The sequence below is a fragment of the Oncorhynchus keta genome, chromosome 7, assembly GCF_023373465.1.
Source record: "Oncorhynchus keta strain PuntledgeMale-10-30-2019 chromosome 7, Oket_V2, whole genome shotgun sequence".
NCBI classification, from domain to species: domain Eukaryota; kingdom Metazoa; phylum Chordata; class Actinopteri; order Salmoniformes; family Salmonidae; genus Oncorhynchus; species Oncorhynchus keta.
In genome coordinates, this window is record NC_068427.1 from 8,743,068 (window position 1) to 8,768,263 (window position 25,196).

The 25,196-nt window shown below is 43.4% G+C and overlaps 1 protein-coding gene across 2 annotated transcripts in view; it reads right to left on the minus strand.

Annotated features, from left to right (window-relative positions):
* The window catches only part of adarb1b (adenosine deaminase RNA specific B1b), a 173,957-nt gene that overhangs the window by 94,115 nt on the left and 54,646 nt on the right, over positions 1-25,196 (minus strand). For both annotated transcript variants that reach the window (XM_035773173.2, XM_035773172.2), the window contains exon 2: positions 18,208-18,288. The gene's annotated coding sequence lies outside the window, so the exon portion shown is untranslated. The remainder of the gene's footprint in view (positions 1-18,207; positions 18,289-25,196) is intronic.

Consider the following 25,196-nt stretch of genomic DNA (forward strand, 5'->3'; position numbering starts at 1 on the left):
TAACTAAGTCACAATACTGTAGACACCTTGGGGAATACGTAGAAAGCGTAATCTCGTTGATGGTACATTCACAGCTGAATAGGGAGTCATTGGAACGCAGCACTTTCAAAACCTGGGGCTATACTCACAGACACTATCTTTACAGTTTTGGAAACGTTAGTGTTTTCTATCCAAAGCTGTCAATTATATGCATATTCTAGCATCTTGTCCTGACAAAATATCCTGTTTAAAACGGGAACGTGTTTTGTTTTTCACAAATGAAAATACTGCCCCCTAACACCAAGAGGTTAACTAAATACCTAACTATGTTATGTTATAATCTCCACCCGGCACAGCCAGAAGAGGACGGGCCACCCCACATATGCTCTCTCTAATTCTCTCTTTCTTTCTCTCTCTCGGAGGACCTGAGCCCTAGGACCGTGCCCCAGGACTGACATGATGACTCCTTGCTGTCCCCGGTCCACCTGACTGTGCTGCTGCTCCAGTTTCAACTGTTCTGCCTTGTTATTATTCGACCATGCTGGTTATTTATGAACATTTGAACATCTTGGCCATGTTCTGTTATAATCTCCACCCGGCACAGCCAGAAGAGGACTGGCCACCCCACATAGCCTGGTTCCTCTCTAGGTTTCTTCCTAGGTTTTGGCCTTTCTAGGGAGTTTTTCCTAGCCACCGTGCTTCTACACCTGCATTGCTTGCTGTTTGGGGTTTTAGGCTGGGTTTCTGTACAGCACTTTGAGATATCAGCTGATGTACGAAGGGCTATATAAATACATTTGATTTGATTTGATTTGACTAAATCACACAGAATTACACATACACATAATTAAATCATAACTTGATTACAAATTACGTCATAAAGGAAAACGTCCCTAGCGGGCGGAACAGATATGACAGCTTGTTACACAAAAGAAAAGGGGCTGGGTTTGAGTGAAGGAACGGGAAGACTGAGGAACAAAGGAGAAGCTGAGCTATCGTAAATACGGTATCTTATGCATTCTAAATTACCGCCCATTTGGAAAAGGAAAATGCAATAAATATTTACTCTGAGCTTCGGTAGGTTGGTGGTAGATGGAAGGCTGTGTTGCCAAACCGAGTCCTTTGAAGAATGTCTCTGGCTGTCAATTGGATACGTTGGGTACGTAACGTCGTTGTGTGATAGACGGGATACTCTGTCTGTTCCTTCCTAACCCTCTGTGGCAGCGGCTGTTGCTAACTCAACGGCTAGGAGGTATCACTTTTGTAGTGAATAAGAGTTCAAAGTTCATACCATTCGCAACCAAAGCTCAAGTGAGAGTTGGCTTTGTTCTGTAGTTATTATCTGAACCATTCTGACATAGGACCGTCGTCCTACATCCCGGGAACGGTAAGTTATGTGGTCGTTAAGGCTTTATATGGGAAGGGAGAAAAGGGATGTGTTTCATAGTTTACAACCTCGGTCTCTTCACATGGGCGGGCCACTGAGCCCTATCTTATGAAAACCCACATCTCACATTTTAAAAGCTAAAATCACATTTCATCCCATCACAAATAATTTCATATTCAAACATTTAAATTGAACAACAATTCCATGTGAATCCGATAACTCTGATGTGTAGACTTTCCACTGTAGAGTTTATGTCATCTTATCATTGATTGAGAATGTCTCAGATGACAACCGAACTGACATCATATTCATTAAGTACCACCGCATATGTTCAATTGTTCGGATTACCACAATATAGTTCATTTCCCCCCACCTACTGATGTTCCCAGAATCTCTATGTTAACCAAGGGGTTTGCAAATGTAATATCAGTAGGGTAGAGAGAGGAAAAAGGGGGGAAGAGGTATTTATGACTGTCATAAATCTACCCCCCAGGCCAATGTCATGACAATTATCAATGGGACAACATTAACAACAATAACCAAGCGTAAAAATAACCATACATTGAACAATAAAAATAAGCATAAAGGACACATGCAAGTTGGTTGGTTTGTCAGACACTGAACCTTATCTTATGGCAGGCAGCAATGTAGTGCGCTGCCAACCCACAGTGTCCTGACAGGGTAGCCTATCCTATTCGGAGACGTCTTTGAAACCTTGAATACGGGTTCCAAATTTAGGCAAATGAAACTCTCTAATTGTTTTATATTTTGCTGTGGTGCAGTGGTTGCACAGCCCTTCCTCGACATGGATGTTTCCCTGTGTCCACCCTTCCCAATGGCAAGGCTGTACTCACTGATCCTGTACTAAGGTTTATCTAAGGTTTTGATCCAGTCTCTCTCTCTCGCTCTCTCTCTCTAGGCTCTCAGTCTCTCTTCTCAAGTCGCTCTCTCTCCAGTCTCTCTCTCCAGTCCCTTAGTCTCTCTCTCAAGTCGCTCTCTCTCCAGTCTCTCTCTCTCCAGTCTCTCTCTCTGGTTCCTTAGTCTCTCTCTCCAGTCTCTCTCTCTAGTCTCTCCATTCTCACTCGCTCTCCATTCTCACTCGCTCTCCATCTCTCACAGTCTCTCCATTTTCTCTCAGTCTCTCCATTTTCTCTCAGTCTCTCCATTCTCTCAGTCTCTCCAGTCTCTCAGTTCCTCTGTCTCCCTCTGTCTCCAGTCTCTCTCTCTCTCTCTCAATTCTCTCAGGTCTCTGTCTCCAGTCTCTGTCTAGTCTCTCAGTCTCTCTCGCCAGTCCCTACAGTCTTTGTCTCTCTCTCTCCAGTCTCTCTCCTTGAAAATCTCTCTCGCTTCAGTCACTATCCTTCTCCCTCCAGTCTCTCTCTCTCCAGTCTCTCTCTCTCTCCAGTCTCTCTCTCTCTCCAGTCTCTCTCTCTCTCTCCAGTCTCTCTCTCTCCAGTCTCTCTCTCGTCTCTCTCTCTCTCCAGTCTCTCTCTCTCTCCAGTCTCTCTCTCTCTCCAGTCTCTCTAGACTCTAGATGTTGCCAAAGAACGTTTCTAGATGATGCCAAATAACGTTTATCCTCTGCTGCAGAGGATAAATTAATTAGAGTTAACTGCACCTCGGATTGCAGCCCAAATAAATGCTTCAGAGTTCAAATAACAGACACATCTCAACATCAACTGTGCAGAGAAGACTGTGTGAATCAGGCCTTCATGGCCAAATTGCTGCAAAGAAACCACTACTAAAGGACACCAATAATAATAAGAGACTTGCTTGTGCCAAGAAACACAAGCAATGGACGTTAGACCGGTGGAAATCTGTCCTTTGATCTGATGTGTCCAAATGTGAGATTTGTGGTTCCAACCACCGTGTCTTTCTGAGATACAGAGTAGGTGAACGGGTGATATTCACATGTGTGGTTCCCACTGTGAAGCATGGAGGAGGAAGTGTTAATTTTTTTATTTTACCTTTACTTAGCTAGGCAAGTCAGTTAAGAACAAATTCTTACTTTCAATGACGGCCTAGGAACAGTGGGTTAACTGCCTGTTCAGGGGCAGAACGACAGATTTGTACCTTGTCAGCTCCGGGATTTGAACTTGCAACATTCCGGTTACGCTCTAACCACTAGGCTTCCCTGCCACCCCAAGTGTGATGGTGTGATGGTGCTTTGCTGGTGACAATGTCAGTGATTTATTTAGAATTCAAGGCACACTTAACCAACACGGCTACCACAGCATTCTGCAGCGATACGCCATCCCATCTGGTTTGTGCTTAGTGGGACTATCATTTGTTTCTCAACAGGACAATGACCCAAAACACACTTCCAGGCTGTGTAAGAGATATTTGACCAAGGAGAGTGATGGAGTGCTGCATCGGATGACCTGGCCTCCACAATCACCTGACCTCAACCCAATTGAGATGGTTTGGGATGAGTTGGACCACAGAGAGAAGGAAAAGCAGCCAAAAAGTGCTCAACATATGTGGGACCTCCTTCAAGACAGTTGGTAAAGCATTCCTCATGAAGCTGGTTGAGAGAATGCCAAGAGTGTGCAAAGCTGCCATCAAGGCAAAGGATGGCTACTTTGAAGAATCAAAAATATAAAATATGTTTTGATTTGATTGGTTTAAAAACGTTTTTTTGGTTTCTACATGATTCCATATGTGTTATTTCACACTTTTGATGTCTTCACTATTATTCTACAATGTAGAAAATAGTCAAAATAAAGAAAAAAAGTTACTGTATGTCAGTTTATCAATGTTTGATTTGTTTTGAAATTCTTTGTGGGTCAGTGTAATCTGAGGGAAATATGTGTCTCTTATATGCTCATACATTGGGCAGGAGGTTAGGAAGTGCAGCTCAGTTTCCACCTCATTTTGTGGGCAGTGTGCACATAGCCTGTCTTCTCTTGAAAGCCAGGTCTGCCTACGGTGGCCTCTCTCAATAGCAAGGCTATGCTCACTGAGTCTGTACATAGTCAAAGGTTTCCTCAATTTTGGGACAGTCACAGTGGTCAGGTATTCTGCCACTGTGTACTCTCTGTTTAGGGCAAAATAGCATTCCAGTTTTCTCTGTTGTTTTGGTCAATTCTTTCCAACGTGTCAAGTAATTATCTTTTTGTTTTCTCGTGATTTGATTGGGTCTAATTGTGTTGCTGTTGTGGGGCTCTGTGGGCTCTGTCTGTTTGTGTTTGTGAACAGAGCCCCAGGACCAGCTTGCTTCGGGGAGTTTTCTCTGGGTTAATCTCTCTGCAGGTGATCTCATTGTTATGGAAGGTTTGGGAATCACTTCCTTGTAGGTGGTTGTAGAATTTAACATCTATTTTCTGGATTTTTATCTCTATCTCTCTCTCCCTCTGTGTGTGTGTGTGTGTGTGTGTGTGTGTGTGTGTGTGTGTGTGTGTGTGTGTGTGTGTGTGTGTGTGTGTGTGTGTGTGTGTGTGTGTGTGTGTGTGTGTGTGTGTGTGTGTGTGTGTGTGTGTGTGTGTGTGTGTACCCCTGTCCTAATTATAGATTGCCCATTAATCAGCTAAAGCTGTAATTATAACAGTTCCAACATGTAATCTGATTGTGAAGAACGATAAGAATCCTGCTGTACTCCCCTGGTTGGGGAGAAAGGGAGGAGAAGGGGGTGGGGGTTGGGTGTGAAATTATTTGGTCTTCATTCTCTGTGGAGCACATTTCGATTACAGACACACAAACAAACAAACAAACGCGTGGCAATCTGATTTGATTTGGCAACGGCAGTGGTGCTGTGGGAAGGTGTGTGTGTGTGTGTGTGTGTGTGTGTGTGTGTGTGTGTGTGTGTGTGTGTGTGTGTGTGTGTGTGTGTGTGTGTGTGTGTGTGTGTGTGTGTGTGTGGTTAATCTATTTGAAGCACCAGAATTATGAGTTCAGCTCAGATGAGATGCGGCCTCCACATGTTGAATCAAAACGTCTTCCTTGTCCCCTCTCATCTGTGTGTGTGTGTGTGTGGGTGTGTGTCATAAACAGCCCGTCCCCTGTGTGTGTCAGGGAGAGAGAGACCGTGAATGAGAGAGTGTTTTAGCGAGATCTGTGTTTCAATCTATTCTGAGCTAAATAAAGAGGGGGTCTCTATCAAAATCTACATCAACATCTACCACTCATGAAAACGGCTTTGTGGAGATTTCATGAGCGAGACAAAATACCACTCATGAAAACGGCTTTGTGGAGATTTCATGAGCGAGACAACAAAAAAACACTCATGAAAACGGCTTTGTGGAGATTTCATGAGCGAGACAAAACACCACTCATGAAAACGGCTTTGTGGAGATTTCATGAGCGAGACAAAACACCACTCATGAAAACGGCTTTGTGGAGATTTCATGAGCGAGACAAAATACCACTCATGAAAACGGCTTTGTGGAGATTTCATGAGCGAGACAAAAAAAAACACTCATGAAAACGGCTTTGTGGAGATTTCATGAGCGAGACAAAACACCACTCATGAAAACGGCTTTGTGGAGATTTCATGAGCGAGACAAAACACCACTCATGAAAACGGCTTTGTGGAGATTTCATGAGCGAGACAAAACACCACTCATGAAAACGGCTTTGTGGAGATTTCATGAGCGAGACAAAACACCACTCATGAAAACGGCTTTGTGGAGATTTCATGAGCGAGACAAAACACCACTCATGAAAACGGCTTTGTGGAGATTTCATGAGCGAGACAAAACAACAACATAACATCACATAATTGTCCCGTCCGATTCACTGGAGCTCCACCGTGGCTAACCTGCGGAACGAGTGAACGAGCTGAGTGGATTTGACGAGCCAAGGGAAATACAAAACAGTCCTCTGGGCCAAACACAAAGGGCTAAACACATGATATTGATATTCGCGTCACCTGTCTGATAATACACTCTTGCAGCAACGTTATTGACACCTTCGTCCAGTGCGGTTTTACAGTAATAAGCAGAGAGCAGAAAGACAAAAAGGGAGGGTGGGAATAGAAAGAGTGAGGAAAAGAGGAAACTGGTCAGCAATTCTGACATTCCTAAGCAACCTAAAAATAAATAAAAAATCATGGTTGATGTGAATGACCTTGGTGTCTACACTTATAAACATAGGTGCTAGGATCAAATCACTATGAACTACTGCAGGCTACGGAGGAGCTAAGTGTTCTGCTCTGCATGTGACTCGGCCCCTTGTCTGGTCTGGTCTGGTCTGGTCTGGTCTGGTCTGGTCTGTCTGTCTGTCTGTCTGTCTGTCTGTCTGTCTGTCTGTCTGTCTGTCTGTCTGTCTGTCTGTGCTTGAAGCTCTGAGTCAGCCAGCCTTAGACCACAATCACAACCAGGGTGTAGAGAGGGGGAAGAAGAGACTGTAGGAGGTGGAGAAGGAGAGAATGAGGGAGGGGGATGAGGGGATGGATTCAGAGGGGTTGGGTTAAATGCGGAAGACACATTTCAGTTGAACACATTCCGTTGGACAACTGACTAGGTATGGGATTTGAAGAGGGGATAGAGGGATGGAAGAGGGTGGGAAAAAGACCGGGGGATGGGGGTGACAAAGTGGTCTGGAGCTGCCAGTATGTGGGTGCCAGAGGCAGGAGTGGCAGGCTGGCTGGCCGTGTGCTCGGACGCCCTAGCAAGAGGTATGCCCTCTCACACAGATCTGGTTACACGCGATCTACACATGCTGGCACACAGGCATGCACACACACACACACACTTTACACATTTGCCACTATTCACAGACACAGGCAGCATGACAAACACACGTAATATTACAGTATACTGTAGGCCTACTGACACGAGGCCCTCACGTGAACACGCACCGGATCACACAGAGACACATACGTTACTAACACATGGGGTGTTATGCTAGTCCCAGCTGGAATGTGATCAGCCACAGAGCATTAAACCCGGCAGCCAGCTACACTCAAAGCCACCTGAGCTTCTTCTTGAAAATCAAATCAAATCAAATTTTATTTGTCACATACACATGGTTAGCAGATGTTAATGCGAGTGTAGCGAAATGCTTGTGCTTCTAGTTCCGACAATGCAGTAATAACCAACAAGTAATCTAACTAACAATTCCAAAACTACTGTCTTATACACAGTGTAAGGTGATAAAGAATATGTACATAAGGATATATGAATGAGTGATGGTACAGAGCAGCATAGGCAAGATACAGTAGATGGTATCGAGTACAATATATACATATGAGATGAGTATGTAAACAAAGTGGCATAGTTAAAGTGGCTAGTGATACATGTATTACATAAGGATGCAGTCGATGATATAGAGTACAGTATATACGTATGCATATGAGATGAATAATGTATGGTAAGTAACATTATATAAGGTAGCATTGTTTAAAGTGGCTAGTGATATATTTACATCATTTCCCATCAATTCCCATTGTTAAAGTGGCTGGAGTTGAGTCAGTGCCAGTGAAAAGTGTGTGCCTGTGAGCGTGCTTGTTCGTTGTGTGCGTGTCTGTGTGCGTGCTTGTTCGTGTGCGCGCTTGTCCTCTGTTTGTGTGTGTGTGTCCGCGCGTCTGCACATGTCCTAATCAGCCTGTCCCTTTTCAAGTTCAGTGTAGTTTATGAGGATCCCAGTTAGTTACTGCACATGCAGCTGCTACTCTTCCTGGGGTCCATAAGTATAGGGGCAAAATGGAGGAGCAATTCAGCAGGTCGGACACGAGGCGTATGTTGCAGGGGATTTTTAACGATCACGGATTACAAAATGAAAGCCAGCCACGTCGCGGACACCAACGCCACCTTACTGGACGACCTAGACACCCTTTCCTCATGTTTCGAGCGTAACAACTCTGAGCCCTAAAAGACAACGAGGGCTATGTGCTTACGGTCTCCACGGAGGACGTATGTAAGTCGTTCAAGTGTGTTAACCGTCGCAAGGCTGCCGCCCAAACACCATCCCTAGCTGCGCCCTCCGTGCTTGTGCAGACCAGCTAGCTGTTGTGTTTTCTGACATTTTCTATCTCTTTCTAGCTCAGGCCGCTTTCCCCACCTGCTTCAAGATGTCCACTATCAACCCCTGTGCCCAAGAAAGGGAAAGTGAACTGAATGACTACTGACCCGTAGCACTCACTTCCGTCATCATAAAGTGCTTTGAGAGGTACATTACCTCCTCCACACTGATCCTCAACATGGGGGCCCCACAAGGGTGTGTCCTCAGTCCCCTCGTGTACTCCCTGTATACACACAGGTTTTCCAACTCCATCATCAAGTTCGCTGATGTAGTAGTAGGCCTCATTACCAACAACGACGAAACGGCCTATAGAGAGGAGGTAGGCACTCTGACGGTGTAGTGGCAGGTAAACAACCTCTCACTCAATGTCTGCAACACAAAGCAGCTGATTGTGGACTTCAGGATGAACCAGGCTGGGCACCGTGGAGACGGTGAAAAACTTCAAGTTCCTTTTGGTGTACACATCTCCAAGGAGATAAAATTGTCAATCCACATGGACACCGTGCTGAAGAAGGCACATCAACTTTTCAAACTCTGGACGCTGAAGAAATTCGGCCTGTCCTCGAGTGTTCTACAGGAGTACCATCGAGAGCATACTGTCTGGCTGTATCACAGCCTGGTACGGCAACTCCACCGCCGCTGACCGCATGGTGCTACAGAGGGTGGTACACATAGCCGATTGCACCATTGGTTGCTCACTGCCTGCCCTCCAGGACACCTCCAACACCAGATGTCGCTGGAAGTCCAAGAAGATCATTAAGGACCTCAGCCACCAGAGCCACGGCCTGTTCTCCACGCTTCCATCACTCAGACGCGGGCAGTACGGGAGAATCATGGCACACATTTTTTTTATGTCCGACTGGCCAATAGCTTCTACCTCTAGACCAGGGGTGTCAAAGTCAAATGGACGGAGGGCCAAATAAAAAATTTAGCTACAAGCCGAGGGCCGGACTGTTCGAATGTTCATTGAAAATTTTTTAAATGACGCATATAGTCTAGTGAACCTAATTGAACCTACTGAAAACCTAACAAATATATTCCAATATGATCAGATAAATAAAGCAATATTTTCTTATGGCTCTGTCAGTAATCTTTAATTTTCAACAGACACAAAAGACAAATTTCCTTTATATAAAAATCCCCATAACATGAACATTAAATGAAAGAAACCGGTATTCAAGGCACCATCAGTAGCCTATATTTTCTATTTTAGCAAAAGTGGGCTAAATTTACTTCAAAGAAAAAACAATAATAGCAATTTTCTATCATCCACTCAACTGAAATATTTTTTAAATATAATTGGATTGAAATACAATAAAATAAAGTGCAAAAATCTATTAATCAAAAACAACACTTTGTTTAAGGAGAAGTAACATGCAGTGAAAACAAATATTAAACTTTAACTTTTAAACTTGAACTGAGTAAAAACTCTAAATATGTGATTGCACAGTAATGTTCACTTGTTTGAGGTTGAGGGTGATACTTGGTGGTGTCCCATCTTTTCCACAAGTTCATCAATGTTCGGGGTACTCTGAGCTGAGGAAATCCTCAGAATTGAGTGGAGGTGTTCAGCAGTAAGTCGACTTCTGTGTGATGTTTTGTTCAAGTTCATCAAAGAAAACAGTTGTTCACACAGGTATGTGCTGCCAAACATAGACAACGTTTGAGCAGCCTGGATGCGCAGCTGGGGCATTGTGTCGGGAGGAAACGGGCGAACTCCGCAGCACCCACTGCCGCATATTTTGCCCTCAGTGCATCATTGCATTGAGGTCAATCAACTCCATTTGGAGGTTTGGTGGTGAGCTTTCCACGTCAACAGCAAATGGGTTACCGAGCAGTTCCAACCTGCTTTTTGTGCTTCAAAGTCAGCAAATCGGTGTCGAAAGTCAGCGGCAAGCATACCTATTTTATCAGCCAACTGTGCGCTCGGGAACGCACTGGTAGAGAGCTTCTTTTCATGGTCTGGCAGCTGGGAAAGTGGCTCAAATTTTCTTTCCGCATCTGCGTCTCCCACAGAGTCAGTTTGGTTTTAAATGCCTTCACTGTACTGTACATATCAGAGATGACACGATCCCGACCCTGCAGCTGCAAGTTCATTGCATTCAGATGACTCGTAATGTCACACAGAAAAGCCATTTCACACAGAAACATTTAGTCTCGGAGTTGTGTTGTGTCTTTCCCTTTGCTGTCCAAGAACAGACAAATCTCCTCACGAAGCTCGAAACATCTTTGAAGCACCTTTCCCTGGCTTAGCCATCGCACCTCTGTGTGATAAGGCAAATCACCATGCTCCGTTTCTAACTCCGTCAGAAATGCCTTGAACTGGCGGTGATTCAAACCTTTGGCTCTGATAAAGTTAACTGTGCGCGTGATGATGCTCATTACATGCTCCATTTTCAAGGCTTTACCGCACAACGCTTCCTGGTGTATGATACAATGATAAGCTGTCAGCTCACCTGTCGCGTTTTCCTCTTGCATCTTTTCCCGTATCTTCGCCACCAGTCCGCTCCTGTGTCCACACATCGCAGGTGCTCCGTCGGTTGTCAAACCCACGAGTTTTCCCAAGGCAGCTCCATCTCATTTACACATCTTGACACCTCTTCATACAAATCATGCCCCGTAGTTGTGCCATGCATAGGACGTAAAGCCAAAAACTCCTCTGTCACGCTTAGGCTGGAGTCCACTCCGCGGATGAAAATTGACAACTGGGCAATGTCAGAAATGTCGGTGCTCTCATCCACAGCCAAGGAATATGCAATGAAATCTTTTCCCTTTTTCACAAGCTGCTCTTTAGATTGATGGACAACTGGTCTACAATGGTGTTTCTGCTCAGACTCACATTTAAAAAGAGTTGCCTTTTTCTGGGCAAACTTCGTCACAAACTTTAATCATGCAGTTTTTGATGAAATCCCCTCCGTAAATGGCCGGGCTGATTTAGCGATCTCTTCTGCCAAAATAAAACTGGCCTTGACAGCAGCCTGGCCTTGTGATTTGGCTTTTTTGAACAGAGCCTGTCGAGATTTGAGGCCTCGTTTTAATTCCTCTGCCTTTTGTAGCCTTTGTTCCATGTCCATATTCTTGTTTTTGTCCGCGTGTTTCGTTTCATAATGTCGTCTCAGATTATACTCTTTCAGTACCGCCACACTTTCTCCACACAGAAGACACACAGGTTTTCCAGCTACCTCCGTGAACAAATACTCCGACTCCCACCTTGTTTGAAACCCCGGTTCTCAGTGTCCACCTTCCGTTTTGCCATTTTTGATGGGTATCTGAAAGTTAATTTTACTGTGATGCTGACAACTGCTGTGCCAATAAATATTGAAATGAAGCAGCCTACTGCTCGGTGCGTCACCGTTGCATTGTGGGAAATGTAGTATTGGTGCGTGTAAAAGATCTGCGGGCTGCCGGCTTGCTGCGGTCTGCGGGCCGGTTCTAATAATAAATCAAGATCATCCCAGGGGCCGTAAAAAACCTTCTCGCGGGCCGGATGTGGCCCGCGGGCCTTGACTCTGACATATGTGCTCTAGACCATCATGCTGCCTGAATGGCCACCGTTAGGCAGCTACCTGCTCCCCGGACTTCCAAAATAAGAGTTATACACTGGAAAGAGACAACAAAAATACTACACATATATACAGTGAGCTCCAAAAGTATTGGGATAGTGACACATTTTTTGAACTCCAGCACTTTGGATTTGAAATGAAACAATGACTATGAGGTTAAAGTGCAGACTGTCAGGTTTGATTTGAGGGTATTTCCACCCATATCGAGTGAACAGTTTCGAAAGTACAGCACTTTTTGTACATGGTCTCCCCATTTTAAGGGGCCAAAACTATTTGGACAAATTCACTTCTATGTGTATTATAGTATTTGCTATTTGGTCCGATATTAACAGCACGCAATGACTACATCAAGGTTGTGACTCTACAGACTTGTTGGATGCATTTGCTGTTTTTTTTTTGGTTGTGTTTCAGATTATTTTGATCGGCAAAATAAACGAATGGCATTTTTGGAGTCCCTTTTATTGTACAATATGATTTGTTTCTAAACTGTTTTACATTCATGTGGATGCTCCCATGATTTATGGAGAGTCCTGAATGAAACGTGACATAATGATGAGTGCGAAAGTTAGACAGACAAAATATCATACCTCGCACCACTACAATATCAGGGGAGGTTATGTTTGGGCGGTATGATATTTGTATGTCTGTAAGATTCGTAAATCAAGCACTGCAATAATACTCGGGCAAACATCTCCGAAGCAAAGACCTAGAAGATGGTATCCGATCATGTTTCCCCGTTGAAATGGATTCCCACACTCTAACTCTCCCCACGCGACTGCAGTTGACCAAGCCAAATACGAAGACGAAGCAGAGAACTAAAGAGTTTGCAAGTCAAAGCTCTTACATAAAGTCTGAGTCACTAGGCCTTATCCTGCTCTTCCTCTCCACTTAAGAAGAGAAACTGAAAACATATGTAGCGGAAAATGCCTGCATTTGGTCTGATATAATGCCTGGCTGGAATATAGAGAGAGTGTGAGTTAGCAAGGTGTGTGTGAGTGAGTGAGTGAGTGAGTGAGTGAGTGAGTGAGTGAGTGAGTGAGTGAGTGAGTGAGTGAGTGAGTGAGTTAGCAAGAGGGCTGTGAAAATGAATGAATGCATCATATGAAAGCACGCACACACACACACACACACACACACCTTCCCTCTGTTCAAAACCTAAGCAGAGGGAACAGAGCCCAAGGTGAGACGGGTCTCGGTTCTAACGATTCCCCCAGCAGGCTGCCTACAAATTAACGACAATCTTTACCATTGTCATAAATGAAATATCACCGCCCGCGCACTGCAAGACATCTTGTGAAGATTAATTCATCAAAAAATGTTATCTCTGCAGTGGGGGAAAAAAAAATACAACTCATTTAAATAAAGAGAAGCGGTCCCATGAAGAATTGCCTCGCCTTTTTCATCTTCCTCGCCATCCGTCAGTGCACACCTGGGGAGAGCACTGACTGGGCCAGTATGCACTGGCATACACATGCAAACTGTATGCACAGAAATAGCTGGACCGTGACTTAATCTTGTAGGACGGTCTCGGTCTGCCTATATGCCTGCCTGTCTGTCTGCCTGCTTATACGCCTGTCTCGCTCTCTGTCCTCCTATCTGTCCGCCTGTCTACTATGACTACATGCCACTACAGTACCTCCGTCAGCATTTGCCAGCATCCTGTGTGTGCACTGTCCCAGTTTGCTGAGCTTGCCTGTGGCGGGACTCATTGACTCACTGTGATGACTAACCCAGTGTGTTGCAACTGTTTTGCCGATGCTACAGTAAAGATTCATTACTGTAATGTAGGTGAAGGGGAGGAGAAGGAGAAAGGACACCACAGGCCCTTTCCCTGCCACAATGAACATCAGCAGTGTGACCATCACACACCCCTCCCAAGCAATTTCTCTAAAAATCACGAGTCGCCACTAGTGGAATTCAGCATGAACGGTGCTGGCCCCGACGTCTGTCTGTATGTATGTGCCTATATCTTCCAGTGGAGATAGGTGAGGGGGAGAGAGAGAATGGAAGAAAGAGGCCACGGCAGAGAGAGATCGCACAGGTTTCCAGCCAGCAGAGCTCCTGATGGAGGCTGAGGGAGATTTGCCACAGGACAATACAACATAATGACAATCTCTGCCCCTTAACGCTGCCAGCGTAACGCTGCCACGGCCACCGCCCCAGGAGCTGCAGAACGGACTGGGTGTTCAGTCAGCACTCTGCTCTCCCCCAGAGAGAGTGCAGACGTCTCAGAGCCCAAGTTCCTCCTCTCTGGACAGTTCCTCCCTCGCAGCACAATGCTGAGAAAAAGAGGGTATTTTCTAAAGTGAAGAGAGGAGGGTGCCAAATGCCAACAGGCATCAACGACACCTCGGCCTGTAGTAGACATCTGGTGCCTTGGAAGGTTAGACAAGGAAATACTAAGCAGAGAACCGACTCCATGGAAAAATGTGGAGGGAAAAGAGAATAATTCTCATCTTGATAATAGCTAAACTTAAAGCCCTAATCAACCTAACAGGGTTTGGATTTCCACCAGGGGGAGAAATATATGAATCTGGGCCCCCTACTAGTTGAGCATTCCAAAAATAGAAACTGGGTAGACCAGGAATTGCTATCCTTTAAGACCGGAGAAAAAATATCAAAAATATTTTTCTGTTTGTCTAAGCCGAGAGCACTGGATGACGCAGGTTAACATCATTCGGTATAACGCACCATTTTATGATACGGCGCTCATAGTTGCGCCGGTCAAATGGACATTAGGGCTGACCCCATTTGGGGCTGACCCCAATTAGTCGACTGGTCGATTGTTTGGTCAATAGGCTGTTGGTCGGCTGGAATTTCTTTAGTCGAGCAGTCGCAAATATATATTTTCTATGCGGCACAAGACACCTGTCTGAGTCACTCCTGTCTCAGTGGACTAATCCATTGCGGAGGACTAAGACATGCGCTACTAAAATGTAAATGGTTATATTATGTTAAAAAAATAATGGTGCAACACTAATAAATATGATATTATTTTATAACAAATGCGCTTTTTTCCGAGATGGACAGCGGTCGCAGAGGCAGCGGCGACGCGTAGAGACGAGGAAACAGCCTTAATTGTCTAAGAAAAGTGAGGAGAGAGGAAACCCCAACTTAATCAGGTCTTTAATCAATAGCCTAACTGTTAACTGTGCCTGGCTTTATAAATCATCCATATATATATATATATATATATATATATATATATATATATCATCTACAGAAATAAAACAGATCCTGTTTCTGTTGCCAGTTTAATAGCCTACTGATTCATTGAGCACCAAGCCTCACGCAACCTTAAAAATGTCGGCTAAAGCAATTTCACAAATTTCGTTTTTAATCTTCGCTATGCTGTAATAAAGGCTGTTAAGTGTTAGAACAGGTATTACTTGTGACTTATTTAGTGTTGTTCACACTGTTCCAAACGGGCAGAACATTTTTATTGTCATCTAAAAAGACAGCACCTGTTTGTCACACAAAAAATGCAATCTCCTTCTTATTGTCATTATTACAATTGTTATTATGATCGTCATTATAATAAAGTCATGTCATTATGGCTTCTTATAGTTGTAGCCTTATATCACCACCATCGAGCTGAAGGCCTATAGTGCGCATCCTGTTCAGTCTTGAGACCGTAACTTTACTTGGGGCTATATTTCAATATATATTTCAATATAGGCCACTGATCAATCAATCATGTCATCCATCACACAGCGTACGACTCATTCATGCTTTGAAAGGCAACCAAGCATTTTAGTTTTCAAATGAAATAACAAAGGGAGCTTTGGATAATTAGCCTGTGCAATAAATAAACTGCCATTCACGAATGAATGCAACTGTTATGTTAGTTTTTGCTGTAATAAAGGCTTTATATATTTCTTTGAGTTAGAACAGACTCTCTGGTACAGTTATAATTGATTTAGTGTTGTTTATACTGTTCCAAATTGTTATAATAAAAATGAAGATAGTAATCTAACAGGGTCTGTTTGGCACAAAATATTAATGCTGCCTTGCTCCTATACCCTCCTTGTTCTTGATCTCCAATAGTCAAATGACTTACACCGTATCAGAATTTCCCTTTCCCTCCTGAGAAACCAGTAAACATTCCCCCGTTTTGAGTATCTTTTTCACGTCCTCCGCATCCATTTTGCTGTCACGTGTTACGGGGTTTGTTATAACCAATTTATTGGTGTGATTATAATAGGCTTGCATACATGTTTCACAAAGAGAGCAAGGTTTGAGGGAATGTTTTTCCTAAACAAATTAGGTATTTCTTTAACAGAACTTTTCAGTCAGAGATACAAGTAAGAAACTAAATAGCTGTAATTATGTTGCAGCATCAGCACGGACAGCGCGATAAAGACCTGCTGTGCTGTGGTGCCTGTTCGGTGCAACAGGGAGGAGAGAGACAATGCCAGTCACACAGGCACTTGCTGTCGTTTTTTTTAACACAGCATGGCCATCGGGCTCCCTCTTGAGTAATTTGTGTGTCTTAATTATTTTATCAAACAGTGAGCTTAACCTCTTAAGTCGACCCTCTACTTTTTCTAACATTGTGTTAAAAATCGCGCAACATTTCAGCGCCCTGCTTCTCATGCCAGGAATATAGTATATGCATATGATTAGTATGTGTGGATAGAAAACACTCAGACGTTTATAACACTGGTTAAATCACGGCTGTGACTATAACAGAACGTGCGTTTCATCGAAAAGCGCAGGAAAATCTGATCACTGAAAATTGGAAAATATATCAATGCGCCACTTGCATGTATTGTCTATGGGAAAGCAAATTACCTGGAGCCGAGATTGCAATTCCTACAGCCTCCACACGATGTCAACAGTCTTGTCATTTGCCTAGGCTTTGTTTCTTGGTCAAACGAAGAAGAGACAGCCCATTTCTTCAGGTCTCCGACCGGATATTTTGGTTGAGATTTACCCGGACATTATTTCCAGACGTACAGCTATAGAATACACATCGCCTCGTGATCAATTTGATCGCTTATTAACGTTTACTAATACCTAAAGTTGCATTACAAAAGTATTTCGAAGTGTTTTGTGAAAGTTTATCGTCAACTTTTTTAATTTTAAAAAATGACGTTACGTTATAAGACGCTATTTTTTTTCGTTGATCACACAGTCTTCATAGATCGATATCTAGGCTATATATGGACCGATTTAATCGAGATAAAAAAGGGACATCTAGGAGTGCCAACAAAGAAGATGGTCAAAGGTAATGAATGTTTTATATTTTATTTGTGCGTTTTGTGTAGCGCCGACTATGCTAATTATTTTGTTTACGTCCCCTGCGGGTCTTTTGGGGTGTTGCATGCTATCAGATAATAGTTTCTCATGCTTTCGCCGAAAAGCATTTTAAAAATCTGACTTGTTGCCTGGATTCACAACGAGTGTAGCTTTAATTCAATACCCTGCATGTGTATTTTAATGAACGTTTGAGTTTTAACGAGTGCTATTAGCATTTAGCGTAGCGCATTTGCATTTCCAGATGTCTAGATGGGACGCCTGCGTGCCAGGTAGGAGCAAGAGGTTAAAGCATCAGACAAGCTCAGTGCATATAGCTGATTTTATTCAAAACACATACATGCATCTATATATGGAAAAATACATGTTTTAAAATTTCAGCCAATATTTTTGGGGTGGCAAGGACAGCCCTAATGGACACCCTTCATTATTAAAGTATCAGGCATTGGTAACGCAACCCCTGTGTTGGCTATAGTGTTACCTTCACTAAGGCAGCCTTAGGAAAGCCTTTGTGTAACCTAACACAGGGATATGATATTCATATTGTCTGCCTTTTTACATATTAATGGGTTGTTGAAGGGGCTGGGTCCTGTTGCAGAGTGAAAGAGAGACGATTGTGGGTCCTTTTGTTGCCGATGTCAAGCCATGTCACTCAAAGGCCCGGAAAGAGCCACTGCAGCCCGTGTCTTATACTGAGCAAACCCTAGCAGTTACAGGCAGTTACAGTCACACATTATTTGAAGATTGATATAATCTGCAGATCCTCCAAGTGATCTGCAAGCTTAAAGTCATCTCTCTCAGGAACGAGCTGGGTCAGGGTCAATTTGAGCATTCAAAGAAATCAAAATCCCACAATGTCTGAAGTCAAACAGCCTTCACAGGGCAGCCTTGGAGCAGTCACAACGACCTTCCCCAATAAACAGTCCAACTAGTCTGAATTGTTTGTGGAGTATTCAAGAATAGCTGGTGTGCTAGAGTTCCATGGTGGACAATTCAAGAGAGCTTTTCACTTGGAGCTACATAAGGTTTGTGAAGTGAACTACACTCTGTTCAGCTTACCGTGGCTCTGGGCGGTCAGCGGAGTGATGCAGATCTTGGATGAAGTTCCAAGGTCCTACGAACAGGTGTTAGAGCTCATGCCTGAAAGAGAGAAAATCAGTATGAGTATTATAATGACACTGTTCTTCCTGTAAAACAGAGATGTCAGTAAAGCTAGATAAAACAATACTGAGCCTTACAGGAAGTGTCTGAATTTCACAAACACCCATGCCAAGTGCAGAAGTATCCACTTGCCCAGATGCTCTGACCCCCCCCCCCCACTCCAGCAGTGTGAAAGGCAAGACCACCAACAACCAAAAGTTCAAGACACCACAAAATGATTGTCTGCCAAACATGTGTGGGGGGTCCATATTCATAACGCCCAAAGAGACTGGAAAGTACCTGAAACACGGGAGTGGTTGGAAACCAGGCAGGGACAAGATAGCTCCTTATGAGTAGGGCTACCTTAGCTATGAGTACATTGGATACTTGGCATCTGAACAAATCACAATCAAGCAGGGACTTGATCTGAAAGCAACCGGTGCCGTAAGGCAGTGCCAGGGCAGGTGTCGAGATGGGCATAGGAGACGAGCTTCAGCATGCCAACCGGAATGTTAGTCTGTTGATTACAGGAGTGAAACCCTCTGTATTTTCAAGTACTGCAGTATCACGTCATGGCTATGCGTGTCACCTGCAGGGACTGGGGAGGTTGTCAGGATCAAAATTAAATATGAAAGGAGCAACGCCCAGATAAAAAGTTAGAGGAACATCTGTATCAATCAATTCTGGATACCTAGCCCTGAGATAGAGTTTTATTCTTCAGTGAGACAATTACACAAATTGTAATACCAAAAGTCACACCAGAATGGCTTTCCAAGAGGTGTTGAGTGTTCTCAGTCCTGACTTTAAATCTGCTTACAAATCTGAGACAAGGTTTGAATATTGCTGCTCATCAATGATTCCCAACCAAATTTACTAAGCTTGAGCAATTTTGACAAAAACAATGGATACATGTTGCCCTAAGAGTTGTGCAGAGTTGGTAAGGGGTGGGGGTTACTTTTTCCTTCACTTTGAAAATGTGGAGCAAGTTGTGTAGATCTGGATGGGAAAAAATACAATGTAAAATGTGACAACTGTGAAAGAGGTGTGTAGACTTTCACTAGGCACCGTATTCATGTAGACGATTCGGCTCAACGTACGCAATATGTCATGGAAGTGGATGTAACGGTGACACAAAGAGAACGACAGGAACATTACTTCAGTACAGTGTTCATAAAATGCTAAAAGAACGCAAATACTGCTGCTTGCTAGCACTCGGTTATGTAGCAACGACGGGGACTGAGCTCAATCAAAAAAAGAATCTACGAGCAAAATGATTCCCCTTTAGCTGGAAGAAGAAAGAGAAGAGAGAAAAAAGCACTGTGCCGCACTTAAGTGAGCTGCTCAGCCGACCAAATTGAGGCTAGGGTAGGATGAGTGGTGCAGTCCATATGACAGCTGCACCACGTGTCTGAAGCAGCCACTTTCCATCCACCGCGTCTTATCACGGCCCAAGTGTGTGTGGAGGAGATGGAGGAGGGCCTCGGCATTCCAGGCCCTCACCAAGGTGCTCTTCCTGCCTTACCGCACCGTCTGCTTGTGGTGGACAAACTCGCGTCCTCGGTGTGAGGGGAGTGATGCCGGCACAGCAGAAGATACTCCAGACATTGGCAACTTGATTTGATGCCACAGGGATCTTCATCGGGTAACTGTGCTCATAAGATCATGGCGAGCTTGAAAGTTTGGTCGATATCCTGTGGTTTGTCATGAGCCATTTTTTTTTGCGTAATAAGGTTGTGGCATTGGCATCATGGTAAATTGCAACAACCCGACACGGTATGGCATGACAGGTATCATGTCATTAGTGGTAATGTCATTCAAGACACATTATAACTCACTGCATGGTTATGGTAATCCGTTATGAGGTTTTAGGACATTGTTTTGATTTATGGCCCTGTGCAGCCCTGCCCCGGATGTCTTTGCTTCGTACCTCCATTCATAATAACAGAGGAAAAATTGGAGGGAACGCTACAGAGGATGGCAAATACATAAGATGACATCACCCTGGCTTAAAAACACATTCTAGAAATAGAGCAGCATATCCTGTCATTCCCCGAGACCAGGGAACTAGTGACGCTACAGTTAAATTAAGCAACTCCCCAGACGCATCCACCTCACACGTTATCATATCCACACACACACACACACACACACGCTAGAACATATGCAAGAGAGGGACTGTGAGGTTAAATTAGGCATCGTATCCCACTGCTGATTGTGACAGAAATATCCACTCTCACGCACTCACACAAAACACACTGCACACGCAATACACTTGTCAATTCTACTCCCTATGGGGTATGATAATGCTCATCTGCATATTCATGTCGGCATTGTCACAAACATTTATAGGTAGGGCCCAGTGTACCCCTAGGGAGCAGCAGTGGTCGCAGCGGTAGTGGGGGGTGCATTGCTACTAGCATTGACATGACATGCTAGCTGTTTCCATAGACTTCCAGTCATTGAGCCAACAACTATCCATTTAAAAGTGCGCCCCGGGAAGAAATAATATATATTTGTGTATACATTTTTTGTGGGGTGGTTGCAGCAATTTAGCAGCGGTGGGGAAACACTGGGTAGGCCTATACAACCACACACACACACACACACACACACACACACACACACACACACACACACACACACACACACACACACACACACACACACACACACACACACACACACACACACACACACACACACACACACACACACACACACACACACACACACACACTCTCAATTACAGCATTCATCTTCTCAACATGTATCCAAGCTACTGTAATTGGCCACATTTATCGGAATACAAATTCATGAAACCAATCATTTTTGATGAATGGCCCAGTTCGACTTGATGCATAACCATTAGAGAAAAGCCTGGGCAAGTCATAATCCATCCACTGGGACAAAGGCGAGAGGAAATTGAGAAATAACTGACACAATCCTCTTATTTTCTGACTCAATGCGGCAGAGAGCAGCTTTGTAATCACTTCATTTTTCACGTCTCTGCACCTTCTCGGGAAAACGTTGATGGCCGCTGAAGAGCCCGGTGCACTAAAAAAAAAGGCCAGACAAAAGAGAAACAAGGGCTTGGCAGCCAGGCGGAAGCATCCATTACAACGGCTCGAGTTTCCAGTCTGTTTTTGTCAAAGGCGGGTGACAAAAGAGCGGGTTCGAGAGGGGAAGGGGGGGCTTGTCGACCAGGGGGTCGTCTGTGGGTGATACCTATGACGGGGTGTTCCTGTCTAGTCAAGAGGGAGCTTGTCGATTGGATAAAGACATCCAATGAAGATATTACAGGGAGGGAGATGAATGAATGGGGAAACGCTATAGAGTGAGGTACATTCTGACACCCAAGGTCAACGATGGCAAAAACACTTAGTGATAGTGAAGAATCTCCCACAGACTAGAGACGATTAGACTGCTCTGTAGCCTGGGTGACAATTTGTTTCTGATTGAAAAGTTGGTATTTTCTTAACAAGGCAGCAAATGTAGCGATGTTAAATATAGACCGGTAACCAGGCTAGCTATCTTGTGACACGGGAGCAAAATTCCTCCTTGATGCAGCCAGAGGGAGAGACTGCTGCCAACATCTCAACTGACTGAAAGACAACCGTGCCCTTTATTTTTCGGCATCAGACCTGCCCAATTCTCACATTCTCACCTAATTCTCACATTGTTTAGGTATTTAATAGACCAAATTACAAAGTTTGTTAAATCTTCTTGCAATTTGTAGTCTGACATTTCAGATTTACATATGATCATTTTTCAAAGTTCTTTAGATGTATTGAACTACTTTTTCAAAGTGCATTCGGGAAAGTATTCAGACCCCTTCCCTTTTCCCACATTTTGTTACATTACAGCCTCCTTTACCCTCATCAATCTACACACAATAACCCATAATGACAAAGCAAAAACAGGATCTTAGAATCTTTTGCAACTGTATTAAATATAAAAACAAAGAAATACCTTATTTACATAAGTATTCAGACCCTTTGCTATGAGACTCGAAATTGAGCTCAGGTGCATCCCGTGTCCACTGATCATCCTTGAGATGTTTCTACAACTTAATTGGAGTCCATCTGTGGTAAATTCAATTGATTAGATGTGATTTGGAAAGGCACACACCTGTCTACATTTGAAGTCGGAAGTTTACATACACTTAGGTTGGAGTCATTAAAATTAGTTTTTCAACCACTCCGCAAATGTTTTGTTAACAACTATAGTTTTGGCAAGTCGGTAAGGACATCTACTTTGTGCATGACACAAGTACTTTTCCCAACAATTGTTTACAGACAGATTATTTCACTTGTAATTCACTGCATCACAATCAGACGTTTACATACACTAAATTGACTGTGCCTGTAAACAGCTTGGGAAATTCCAGAAAATGATGTCATAGCTTTAGAAACTTCTGATAAGCTAATTGACATAATTTCAGTCAATTGGAGATGTACCTGTGGATGTATTTCAAGGCCTACCTTCAAAGTTGTCAATGCTGTCAAAGGTGCTTCAACAAAGTACTGAGTAAAGGGTCTGAATACTTATAGAAATGTGATATTTCAGTTTTTTTTTAAATATACATTTGCAAAAGTTTCTACAAACTTGTTTTTGCTTTGTCACTATGGGGTAATGTGTGTAGATTAATGAGGGAAAATAACTATCTAATCAATTTTAGAATTAGGCTGTAACGTAACAATATGTGGACAAACTCAAGGGGTCTGAATGGTTTCCAAATGCACTGTATCTGTAGTTACGTAAACGATATGGGTAGCTTTAATAAGCTTTAGCGTAGCTTAACTTCTTCCAGTGTGAAGTAATTGGTAGCTTGGTTGTCATAGACGTGTGTATAGGTGCCAGGGTTGTCAGGCGCAGGAGAATCGAACTTGGTCAAATTGAGTAGTTTAATAACTTAAAAACACAGCTCCAAAACCATGACAATGAACAAACCAAAGTGGGTACGAGGCCCCGTCGCGCACAAACATGATAAATGAACAACAAACGACCTCTGACAAGGACATGGGGGGAAAGAGGGTTAAATACACAATAGGTAATGAATGGGATTGGAACCAGGTGTGTAGGAAGACAAGACAAAACCAAAGAAAAATGAAAAATGGATCGATGATGGCTAGAAGACCGGTGACGTCGACCGCCGAGCACCGCCCGAACAAACAGAGGCATGGACTTCGGCAAAAGTCGGGACATTGGCAAACTATATTTTCAGAGTAGCTTCCTCAACACTGCAGCTAAGACAGGACACCTTGATTAAAATAAACATGTTTTCAAATCAAATTGTATTTGTCACATGCGCTGAATACAAGTCTAGACTTTACCGTGAAATGCTTACTTACAAGCCCTTTCCCAATAATGCAGTTAAAAAGTAAGAAATAGATAAAAGGAAAATAGTAACACAATAAAATAACAATAACGAGGCTATATACAGGTTGTATACAAGGAGTACCGGTACCGAGTCAGTATACTGGAGTACGAGGTAGTTGGGGGATTTTGGTTTTTATTATTGTTAAATTAAGTGAATTTACACAGAATTACGGAAACGCAATAAGATCATGGGTCCCCGAGCTGTACTACACAGAAATGCATAATTATGGATATAACTGTCATTCTCTTCATGGTGATGTATCCTGAATAGGTACACAAAGGTAGAAGTATGCAATATCACACGCTGCATATATGGGTATTATTATACACACTGGCTCCGCCCCCAAACAAGACCACATTTGGTTGGTCTGGACCTGACCAAATCTGAACCAATCCTAGACCAACGTGTAATCATCGTCTATGTTTTACAAGTTTAGACATCACAGCACAGCACATCACATCACACAGTAGAGTAGAGTTCAGTACATTACACTGTAATCGAGTGTGCTCTACTGTACTGATCTATACTCTACTTTTCTTTACTGTACTGATCTATAATCTACATTTCTTTACTGTACTGATCTATAATCTACATTTCTTTACTGTACTCTACTGATCTATACTTTACTGTACTCTACTGTACTGATCTATTCTCTCATTTGAAAAAAAAAAAAAAAAAAAAAAATGTTTTACAGTACTCTACTGTGATTCACTGTACTGTATTGTGCTGTACAAACTTGTGAAAGATACACATCAATGATTGGTTCAGATTTTGTCCGCCAATCATCTACGTCCATGTTTGGGCCAAATCAAGGCTGAAGCACACCAAAAGTCAACGTCAGCAGATGCTGGTTACAGTAAATGGAAAGAGAGGGGACTCATTGGTAGGTGTCGTCAGTAAGAGCCGGGAGAGGTGACATTAACTGGAGAGAGAGAGAGAAGAGAGGCAGAGAGACAGAAGGAGGGGTTGTCCGGACTTTTTTCACACTTTCTTTGACCACCAGATGACAGAAAGAAAACTGTAATGAGCTGAACATAACAGTATGCCAGTGGAAGGGAAGAACAGTAGAGAGACTGTAGCATGTGACCCAACTATGATTTCTCATTGTAGCCAATTCAATTACCGATTTGGCCACAGAATTACGAGTTAATCGCTTAATAATTCATTAAAAAAATTGTAAAGAAGCAAAGACACTAACTAATTTGTAGGTCTACCTTTACTGTTAGTTCTGTGAACTTTCATTATCAGAAATTAGGAAAAAAACGTAGATATTACATTTAAGTCATTTAGCAGACGCTCTTATCCAGAGCGACTTACAAATTGGTGCATTCACCAAACCCGGGCGACGCTAGGCCAATTGTGCGTCGCCCCACGGACCTCCCGGTCGCGGCCGGTTACGACAGAGCCTGGGCGCGAACCCAGGGACTCTGATGGCACAGCTGGCGCTGCAGTACAGCGCCCTTAACCACTGCGCCACCCGGAAGGCCGTGATATGTAGGTTTTTGGTAACGGAATCACAAGGCAATGT